This window comes from Amblyraja radiata, chromosome 19 (genome assembly GCF_010909765.2).
Source record: "Amblyraja radiata isolate CabotCenter1 chromosome 19, sAmbRad1.1.pri, whole genome shotgun sequence".
NCBI classification, from domain to species: Eukaryota; Metazoa; Chordata; class Chondrichthyes; order Rajiformes; family Rajidae; genus Amblyraja; species Amblyraja radiata.
Window position 1 is genome coordinate 37,724,370 of NC_045974.1, and position 11,041 is coordinate 37,735,410.

At 39.1% G+C, this 11,041-nt stretch overlaps 1 long non-coding RNA gene across 1 annotated transcript; it reads left to right on the forward strand.

Annotated features, from left to right (window-relative positions):
* Nucleotides 1-2,396: 2,396 nt before the first annotated feature.
* On the forward strand, nucleotides 2,397-8,580 carry LOC116984232. The gene is made up of 3 exons (XR_004414938.1): nucleotides 2,397-2,444; nucleotides 6,031-6,112; nucleotides 8,373-8,580. It is a non-coding gene; the product is annotated as an uncharacterized LOC116984232 (long non-coding RNA).
* The last annotated feature ends 2,461 nt before the right edge of the window (nucleotides 8,581-11,041 follow it).

Genomic DNA, 11,041 nt, shown 5'->3' on the forward strand with positions numbered 1-11,041 from the left:
CAGCTGACATAAAGCTTCTGTCTTGAGAACCCTCTTGACTTATTGGGATAGAGATAAACTTGAGACAATTGGCAACTGACGTAAAATAACTCTTGAGGAAAGAAGAAATTGTCCCTTTATTAGTGATGTGATGCAGCTTTGCTGGCAAGGCGAATGGCAAATGATTGTCCCTAGTTTCCTCTTCCTGAACAGCAGCTCTCCTTGTGACATTTCCACAGTGCAACTGTGTAAGGCATCCCAGGATTGTGACCCGGTGACCACGGAGCAAAGGTAATATATTTCCAGATCAGATGTGACTTGGCGAAGAATTTGTAAGCGGTGGTGTGGAGAGCACAACAGTCCGCAACAAATTGTGACACGTACAACACTAATGTGATTGAAACATGGAATCCCATCCATCACAATTTAGCAGCTGAATTGACTTAATGGAATTATGTCAGAAATGTGCACCTGCAGTATCCAGAGCACATTCCTGATAATCCAGCAACCCCAGCACTGAACCAATTGATGCTCCAGAGGCTGATGTCCCACCCATTATTTTTACCAACAGAAATTAAAGCCCTCAGATGAGAAATTAGCAGGTAATACTGTAGTTTAAAATGAGTAAAATATCATGTTAAAGACTGCGAATAGATTCCAACAAATATAAGAAAATACATTTTAATTTCAAGAAATAGATTTGAGCAATGTAATGCTGGTGATTACAACATAGTGCACTTAAAAATGCTGGGATGGTATGAATCTTTTCAAAGACCGTTTCACGGTATATTTTGGCATCATTGTCTCATACCTGGGATGCATTATCCAATTGTCCCAGAACTGTGTTGCAGAACACATTTGCAATAACTGAGTTACAAATTTCTTGCAAAGAAATACTCATACTTTGTTGAAGAATACTGCTGCATATTTCATTGTTAAGCCCCAAAAAATAGCATTTTTTAGGGGTGCAGCGTGGAAGCAGGTGCTTCGGCCCGCCGCGTCCACTCCGACCAACAATCGCTCATGCAGTAATTCTATCTTATCCCAGTTTTGCATCCTACATACTAGGAGTAATTTACTGAAGCCAATTAACTTACAAATCTGCCGGTCCTTAGAAAGTGGGAGGAAACCTGGAGCACCCACAGAAAGCCTACATGGTCACGGGGAGAACGTAAAACTCCGTACACACAGTACCCGCAGTCAGGATCGAACCCAGGTCTCCGGTGCTATAAGGTGGCAACTCTACCACTGTGCCACTGTGCCACCCAATCAAGACAAGTTAAAGTGGAAAAAATATGTTGCTCATAATTAGACCACTCTATCTCTGATAGACGTGTGAGTGTCAGTATCGTAGAGATTTCAACCGATAATTACTGGAGCTTGCCATTGCTAGTTGAAGAGGGGAAGGTTTGGCCCATTGCCTCCCAAACATGCAAGGAGGCTTCTGTAACTACAACCAACCTAAGGTGAAAGAAAGATGAATGGCAACTAGAATGCCACGAACCTGGGACCTTGCATATGTGCAAAAAGGCATCTCAGCCAAGGTGTTTAATATTGTCTGTAACATTTGCTCAATTTATTTAGGTTGTCTTAGATTTGATATTCATTTTAATGAGGAGTTTTGTTAAATTAATATTAAATCGATGGATAAAGTAATTTGAGATACACTTGTCTCTCTAATCGAGGCTTTAGTCACCAGTGATTACAAATCATGTTGCATCTTCGATCACAATTCTCAGAGAAACTCATATATTTCTGCTGCCATTTAGCAATTCTCTTTTCAACCACATTTAAGTGTAAATATGCAATTTGGGTCAGTTGAAATTTACCACTTGGTAAATTGTGTGCTGCGCTTCCATGTTAGCGTACCTTTACGGTGGTTGAGAAAATATTTGGGAACAAATATTGCCGGATACTGTATAATTATAAACGTTGCAAGTTTGTAATTCAGGGTATTTTCCAACCCTGAATGGAGAAAATCCAACGTGTGAAAATATAATTATAGCTTGAAATTTAATGCAGGTGATAGTTTATTGCAAATTACTAGTTCTGGCAAGTTACTCTATATTTTACAGCGGAATTAACTCATTTATTTTATATCAAGTGACCAGATTTCGAAGTATTTCATTTATTTTTTTTTGGTGCCACATTGTGAATAAATCAATGCTATAAATAATTCATGTAGAATCCTAATTCACAATCTGAATGTGGGAAGTTATAAATGAACAGGGACTAAATTCGACATAGTATAGCTTCATCTGAGACAGCAGAGATTGGAGCTAACTCTATTAGTTACTAGCACAGCTGGGTGGATTGCTTCCTCATGATGTGTCCGAAGGAACTGCAGATGCTGGTTTAAACCGAAGATGGATACAAAATGTTGCAGCAACTCTGCGGGAAAGGCAGCATCTCTGGAGAGAAGGAATGGGTGACGTTTCGGGTCGAGACCCGTCTTCAGAGAGATGGTACGGTATGGTATGGTACTTTAATTGTCACGTGTCCCGAGGTGGAGTTAAATTCATTTTTGTTTTCAGTTCAGTACAAGTATCACTATACATAACTACTTAGATGGGAATGTGAAGTGAAAAAAAGTAAGTTAAGGTAAGACTAGCATAGATAGAATATAGAGAAAAACAGCACAGGAACTGGCCACAATGTCTGTGCCAAATATATATCTCCCAACACATGATCTATATCCCTCCCTTCCCTTTATATCTAATGGCCTCTTAAACATCACTATTGTATCGGCTGCCACCATTTCTGGTAGTAAATTCCAGGCAAAAAAATCCACTGCCTACCCTCATCAATTACATTAGTTGTTTCCTCAAAAACCTTGATCAAATCAGGAAGAAATGTCCCGCGAGGTACCAAGAGATGCTGATTGTCTTCAGTTAGCCCATTACCCTCCAATAGGGAGTAAATCCAATCCTGAGCAATTCTCTCCAATAGCTTCCCTACCACGGATGTGAGGCTCATCTGTCTATAATTCCCTGGATGATCACAACTTCCCATCTTCAACAAAGGAACACCATTGGCGACTCTCCAGTTTTCCAGAACCTTGCAGTGATTAGAGAAGATGTAAAGATCTTCATCACATCTCCTGTATCCTCCTCCCTTACTTCTCTTAATAATCTAGGATAGATCCAATCAGCCCCTGGGAACATCCACCTTAATATTGTTCAAAAGCATCAACAACACCTCCTTGATCTCAAAATGCCCTTACATATTAGTAATCTCCACATTCATCTCACTGTCCTCAATGTCCTCCTCTTCTGTGAAAGTAGATTAAAAGTACTAGTTTTAGTGCCTCACCTCCATCCTCTGATTCCAAGCACAAATTTATTCCTTTAATCTTGAGCGGTTCTACCATTTCCTTGGCTACAATCTTGTTTTTAGTTTGTGCACTAAAAGCCTTGGGTTTAGACAATAGACAATAGACAATAGGTGCAGGAGTATGCCATTCGGCCCTTCGAGCCAGTACCGCCATTCACTGTGATCTTGGCTGATCATTCACATTCAGTACCCTGTTCCTGCCTTCTCCCCATATCTCCCGACTCTGCTATCTTTAAGAGCTCTATCTAACTCTCTCTTGAAAGCATCCAGAGAATTGGCCTCCACTGCCTTCTGAGGCAGGGAATTCCACAGATTCAAAACCCTCTGTATGAAAATTGGTAATAAACTGGTCTGGTCACTGGTTGGAGTCTGGAAACAGATACACACTTAAAGTGCCTTAAAGTAGATGGATGTGGCTAATATCACACCTCCGATTTTTTGCCTTCGGTTCGCTCTCCACCAAGGATTTGGGTCAAATTCTCGAGGATGCAATCCACACTGGGGGGACATTTTAAATAGGTAATTCTGTCAAATTTGCCAGGAGATGTCGTTTAAAGAGCAAAAAAGTGGCAGATTTTAGAGAATAGATTCAATGTCAATTAACATCAAATTATCCAACTTGTCATAAATATCAGTTACATTTTGACCTCTCAATGGTCTTACGATACGACATGATACGATAGAACTTTATTTATCCCAGGAGGGAAATTGGTCTGCCAACAGTCATAAAACACAAGATACATGAAATTTTCATTGGCATTGAATGGAAGGGAGTCCTTACTTTTCAGAAAACAGGATAAGACTTCGCTGAGGGTCATGCAAGCCTCCAATTACGTTCTACAGCTAAATACAATTATCATCCATGTTTGCCTTGCGAGTCCAGAAGGCTTGTTTCAGTGTTTGCTGTGCACCAGGAGGAACTCACTCATTCAGAGTTTTGGCTGGACTGTTACTGCAGTTCGGAATGTACAAGTACATGCGATAATGAAGTATAGAGTGGATGGAAAACTTGCAACTTCTGGAAATCTGAAATGAAAACAGACAATGCTAGGAACACTCAGCAGATTCGGGCTTGATCTTTCAGGTCAAAGATCTTTCATCAGATGTGGGGGGGGAAAGAGAAAGCCAGTTAGGTTTAAATTGGAGAGAGCGTGGGTCAAGAGCACCTCTGCTGTGCAAAAGAAATGGTGCAATACTTGAAACATCACCAGTTCAGACAGTATCAGTGGATTGTGGAACAGATTTGACATTTCACTGCTCTTTATCAGAACTGGAAAAAAACAGAACTAAATGTGGTTTTAAGTTACAAGCAGGATGGAGAAGGGATTGATAGAACTCTGATAGTGATGCTGGGATTTCCATGGTGTATCAGAACTGGCCAGATTTGCTGAAGGTTATTCATCCTTTACATTAACTCAGTTTTTCTCTCTCTGCCTACACCGTCTAATCGGCTAGACATTACTGACATTTCTGACCTGCATTTTGCAACGTACACATTTTTATGCTTCATTCCTCTCTCTCTGCAACTTCCCTCATTAACTCATCAACCAAATGGCTTGATCAACAGCTTATCACCATAACAACCCTGGCAGAGATATTCACTGTGTCCTATCAATCCCTTCCCTGTCCTGGCTTGGAACGTAAAACTACTTTGTTTTCTGTCTTTTCCAATTTTGACAAAGAGTCTTCAAACTGAAATGTTGTTCCATTTTCCATTGATACTGCCTGACTTGCTGAGTGTTTCCAGTATTTTCTGTCCTTATTGTACAGCAGAGTTGCTCTTAATGGCACATTAAGTCCCATTTAAGTCCTCCTGATTTTCTCAACGACAAAGTGGTCTCCCTTTCCAGGTGCTATCAATGTGTTGTGTTCACTTATTTATTGCATTCTGCATTTCAGGAAACCTAGGAATTCCATAAAACTGAACCATTCTTCTGATAGCAAGTTCGTCTGCTCCAGAACCTGAAAACAAATACCCATTAAGTCATCTGCCTCTTGCTGAAATTCTCTGGCTACAAAATAGCTTGAAAGCTCCTGAACAATCTGAAAGGATCTAATGGCAACATTGATTTTGCAACTAGGTGCTGTGTGTTTATCAAAGGTTTCAGTAATTGGATGTCTTTAAACTCATCTGTGCAGTTTGCAGCCGGTGATACAGTACTTGTGATCACATTCCAGATCATAATCACAAGGGTTATTATTCTGCCCAAGAAGGCGGATCTGCAATAATTTCTTGATCTGTAGCTACTTGTTCAAGGATAAGGCGGTTAGCAGCAACAAATTAAAATGACCAATTATCAACCAGAGTGCTCACAGGATTATATTGAAAAGCTCTACAAATTTAGCAGCCAATGCAACATTGATTGCAGACATGAAGAAACTATTCTGAAGAGTCTGAAGAAGGGTTTTGGCCCGAAACGTCGCCTATTTCCTTCGCTCCATAGATGCTGCTGCACCCGCTGACGAAAGGAAATTGGAGAATGTTTTAATGCAAGATACATTTAAATTGTAGATAGAGAGAAGAGATTGAAAATGTATACAAACAGTTTTAATACCGGTTGATCCTTTAATGGTATTTATGCATGTGAGTTTTTATTAGCCAAGGTGACAAGTTCCTTTACCTCATAGGTTCCACACTTCAGTGCACAGAGACCTCAAAACCATGCAGTGAACTAAATTGAGATGAATAAAATTAATTTTCCTTTGGTTAGTTAACAGCAGAGAAAACTATTTCACCCGCCCAGTCTGAGACTAAACATGAATGAAAGCAAAGAGTTCACCTCACCACCATTTAGAACAGGTAAGCCATAACATTTAAATATATAAGGTACACAAAAATGCTGGAGAAACTCAGCGGGTGCAGCAGCATCTATGGAGCAAAGGAAATAGGCAACGTTTCGGGCCGAACCCTGGTTTCGGCACGAAACGTTGCCTATTTCCTTCGCTCCATGGATGCTGCTGCACCCGCTGAGTTTCTCCAGCATTTTTGTGTACCTTCGATTTTCCAGCATCTGCAGTTCCTTTTTAAACATTTAAATATATCAACAGATGTAAATTATTAAACTGTTAAATATTACTTCCTTAATTTCCTCCTAATACAATTGTATTTTTGTTTACAAAGTTGAATCAATGGACTATTTAGCATAGCTTAAATTAAATTGCAATGTTTTTGTTATGGTATTCCCTACCACTTACTTATCTATGTAAAGAATCATTATCACATACTCATAATAACGCTGACTGAAAATAGGTTTTGATGAGTCATCATTCCTGCCGCAGAAGAATGAGGGTATTTTTCCAGTTGCTGGTTTTATATTTCACATCCATAGCAGTTGTTTCTAATCCTATGAGGTAACCTGTAGGATTTGTGCTACCATGGAGATGCTGTGAAACAAAACACAAATATGCCTTTGGCTATAAACAACTGTGAACAATAGGACTTTGCAGATTTCCACCATTTTATGTCACTGTGAGAGGTTCAGACTGCACTCTCTCCATTCAACGAACTTGGGGAAAGCATCTGAAAATAATCTTTTGTGCTAATGAAACAAATATTTTTACAGTACATTGTCTTCATAAACCGTAAGCAATTTATCTAGCTAGGAAGATTTATTTAAAATGACAATGGTGTACAACTAATAGACAACATTCTTTTCCACAAGATAGACACAAAAAGCAAGAGTATCTCAGCGGATCAGACAGCGTCTCTGGAGAAAAGGAATAGGTGACATTTCGCGTAGAGACCCTTCAGAAGAAGGTCTTGAACTGAAACATCACCTATTCCTTTTCTCCAGAGATGCTGTCGGCCCCGTTGAGTTACTCCAGCTTTTTGTGTCTATCTTCGGTTTAAACCAGTATCTGCAGTTCCTTCCTACACATTCTTCTCCACAATATTTGATCATCTTTAGCAGACTATCTTTGGCAAAATAAAGCTCTACTGATATTAATATTTACCTCAGGTTAGTTATAATTTTCCACAGAGAATAATAATCAGTTGATCAATGTGTTCAAAGTGAATGTGAATCAGAAAACAAAGTCAGGGTTGCTCTGAAATTCTTTGGGATTAGAGTTGGATTTTAACCTCAATTCTGATGGGAGACTTTAAAAATTCCATTTACAAAGCTCAGGAATTCAGTTATGTCGAGTACACGGTGACAGAGATTTATTGATCAGCCGTTAAAAGGGGTGAAACCTTTTTCTGTTCCTTGCAATCAGTTGTGAACTGAGCAGGTAAGAATTCTCAAATTGCTTTTTCAACGGGCAATTGACATGGCAATGGACACCATTAAAAAGAATCAGAAACAAAAGGGTTCAGAAACAAAAGGGTTCAGAAACAAAAGGGTTCAGAAACAGCATTTACAGGTGTTGGGGTTGGTTCTGTGGAGGAGAGTAAAAAAACTGTCCCCTTTTTCAGATAGTTGGCAGCCATCAGATTTTAAGACCAGAAAAACTGGTGGCAAATGTCTCTTCTGGCTTCACAGAAACAAAGGTTTCTGTCAATACTAGACTTTTAGACTTTAGAGATGACATATCATTCTACTGCAGCATTCTCTCTTTCTCTCTCCAAAGAGACCCTCCTGACTTACTGTATATATCTAGCAGTTTTTGTTTTTTTATTTCTAGCTTCTGGAGTTTTCTTGTCTTCTTGACTACTGGGTTAACAGGAAACCAGTGCAGGGGGGGCATTATGTGTAATGTTTTGATCATCTGGAAGCATTAACGTGGTAGAGGTACTTCAGAAGAAATCCAAGGGTTCTCTCTGGAATGTATACAATGAAGGAAAGGAAAACTCATCTTGGCTGCCACTATAAATGTAACAGATTGCATGGACAAAGCTATGTGGGCAATTGTAACCATTCAATTTAGGATTGGAACCAGGGAATGTTTCTTTCACGAGAGTTGTAGTGGACTTGGAAACAGAGTAATGGAGGAGAAGCATTGGATGCATTTTAGGAACCCGCTTAATTCAGAAAAATAAATCTCCCATCTTTCTCAGCCTGGCCTTTATGTGACTCTCAGTTCTCCAATGCGGTTGATTCTTTGTCTCTTCCTTAATCTAGGGGCAATTATGGATAAGGAATAAATGCCAGCTAGAGGCAATGAAGGAAGAAGCAGAAAGTCTTGATTCATTGTAGGATTAAATTATACTATTATAGTTAGGGACTGACCTCGGGAGCTCCAAGCCGCAGGAGCTTCGACCGCCCCGATGCGGGAGCTTTGATCACCCCATCGCAGGAGCTTTGATCGCCCTGACTGCGGATGGTTCGACTGCCCCAACAGCGGGAGAATAAAGAGAGAAGAAGATTAGACTTTATTGCCTTCCATCACAGTGAGGAATGTGGGGAATCCGCTGTGGTGGATGTTTATGTTAATTTCTATGTAGTTGTGTGTCTTGTTGCTTTATTCAAAATGGCTGTATGGTAAATCAAATATCACTGTACCTTAATTGGTACACGTAACAATAAAAGACCTTTGAACCTTTGAATATAAATGGTTTCATCAATACCTTCTTCACAAAGACTTAAAAATACCCTACGTGATGTTTCCCAATGTAAGAAGTAGATCAAGACTAGATCTACTCACTAAGTATCTTTCAGTGATCGTCTGTTCAATTGCTATTAACTACACAACTTGCTACAACTTTTATGAGCCTGCTCTCCCTTGTCCTCTCACCCTAATCTTCATTAATCTCTTCTAACAGTGATTTCCTCTTCATCTTTCCTTACCCTGCAGTACATTTGGTAGCAGAAGATTCAACTATGCTGACGTTTATCACCTCAGCTCATTTCTTGCTAAACCTCTCCCCTTTCAAATGAAACCTACAGCAATTCCTACCAATTATTTCCCTTTCCTATCTAGCTGACGTCCTTTGCAGAATCCGATGGAATGTTTCATTACTTTAAAGATTGTATAAATGCAAATGATTGTTTCAAGGAAAATGGTGAGCAGAGTAAAAGGTCAACAAAAGCCTTTTGCCGAAGTTCTCTTTGGTGCCGGTTATTGTGCAGGGGAGGACAGCAGACTACAAACGACACCAGGTGTCTGGCACCAGGCCATCAGCTGTTCGGTTTACAAGTTAGTGATAGATTGGGTATAGGTTTCACCCTCCCAAACTACCACTGAAGAACATCTGCCCCCTGACTTTCACTGGAAACTTATTTTGCATTGATGCAGTTTAGAAACAGCATGTGTCAAGCTTTCATTCCTGGGCTTGCAGCAGAAAGAATTTGGATGACAGGTTTGGCATTGCTTTGGCTGTGTGACTGCTGCTTAATTGAGGTGAAGTATGCATCCCCTTTCTCGTTGGATGCTGATCATTCTGTTCAAATGTATAGTCGGTGATAACCTTTCTTCCATTTTATTGGAAGATTTAAACCATCAATCCAGCTTTTTCTGGTAGAAGCCCCTCCATATTTTCAATATTTGCTATTTTTATTTAAGATGCCCAACAATTTTACAGCAAATGTGTAGGAAGGAACTGCAGATGCTAGTTTAAATCATAAATAGACACAAAATGCTGGAGTAACTCAGCGGGACAGGCAGCATCTCTGGAGCGAAGGAATGGGTGATGTTTCGGGTCGAGACTCTTCTTCAGACACAGCAAATGATTGATTTTAGTTTTCCTGAACATGGATCCTTATGATTAGGTACTCCATTACAACTTAATAAAAATGTTCTGTGTCTTCAATCTTACCCTTCAGGTTCTATATTACCTTTTGTGGTCCATTATTGTTGAAGACGTTACATGAGAGCATATGTGTTTAATATGTGTTTAATACATATGTAATATGTGTTTAAGAAATATTCACTAAAGTAGTGCATGTATCTAATTATTTATTTTTTTGTGTGCCAATATCCTATGGTACAGGGTGTAAATACAGTTTATTTTTACAAACCACCATCCAGAGAGTAGTTGATTGTTTTTGAAAACAATGAGAGCTTTCAGTTAATGTACTTCGCTAATTCTGGACATACTAAATAGGCGGCAGTGAGTAACACTTCTCAAGGGAATAGAAAACTATTCCCTCATCAGCTTGGAACGTAATGACTAAATTAACATAATGACTAATTATTTTACATGTTGAGGACCTGCAAAAACCTGAATTGGAACTTCAGTCATAATTTGCCAATAAATAAACCATAGGACAAATTAAATTGCTATTCACTTTGTTCAGAAGACATGAATTTCTATCCATTCATTACATTTAGTGCAATAACAGTGTGCTATGGTTTTGGATTCTTGTTCACGAGTGGAGAAAGTATATAAACGTTCTTAATACAGCACCCATCTAACGTTCATATAATTCAAACAATTGCTATACAGCTTTGTGGAAATTGATCATCGTGGTTAGTTTTAGGGGAATGGTAACTTTGGGGTTTCATGTAAGTATCATTTCATATAGATACTTTGAAATTTATTGTCATTACTCTTCCAATGCATTAAATGAAATCACTTGAACAGATCTATTTTAAAGCTTTTTAAGAACTAGTTCCACACTAAAATGCCCTAAAAGTCAGTAATGTGAGGCTTAACTGAGTAGATAATGGCATGCTAAACAATAATTTGTACTCAGCAAACGTTTTATTCTCTAATCGATAACTGTAGAGGTTCTGTAGAGAATTTGGCTACATATCAAATCTTCTCAAACATCAAAGGACGAGGAGGTGTTGATAAGCTTTCTTTGTGATTGTAACAGTGTGCTGGCCCCAGGACAGATCCATGTACAGA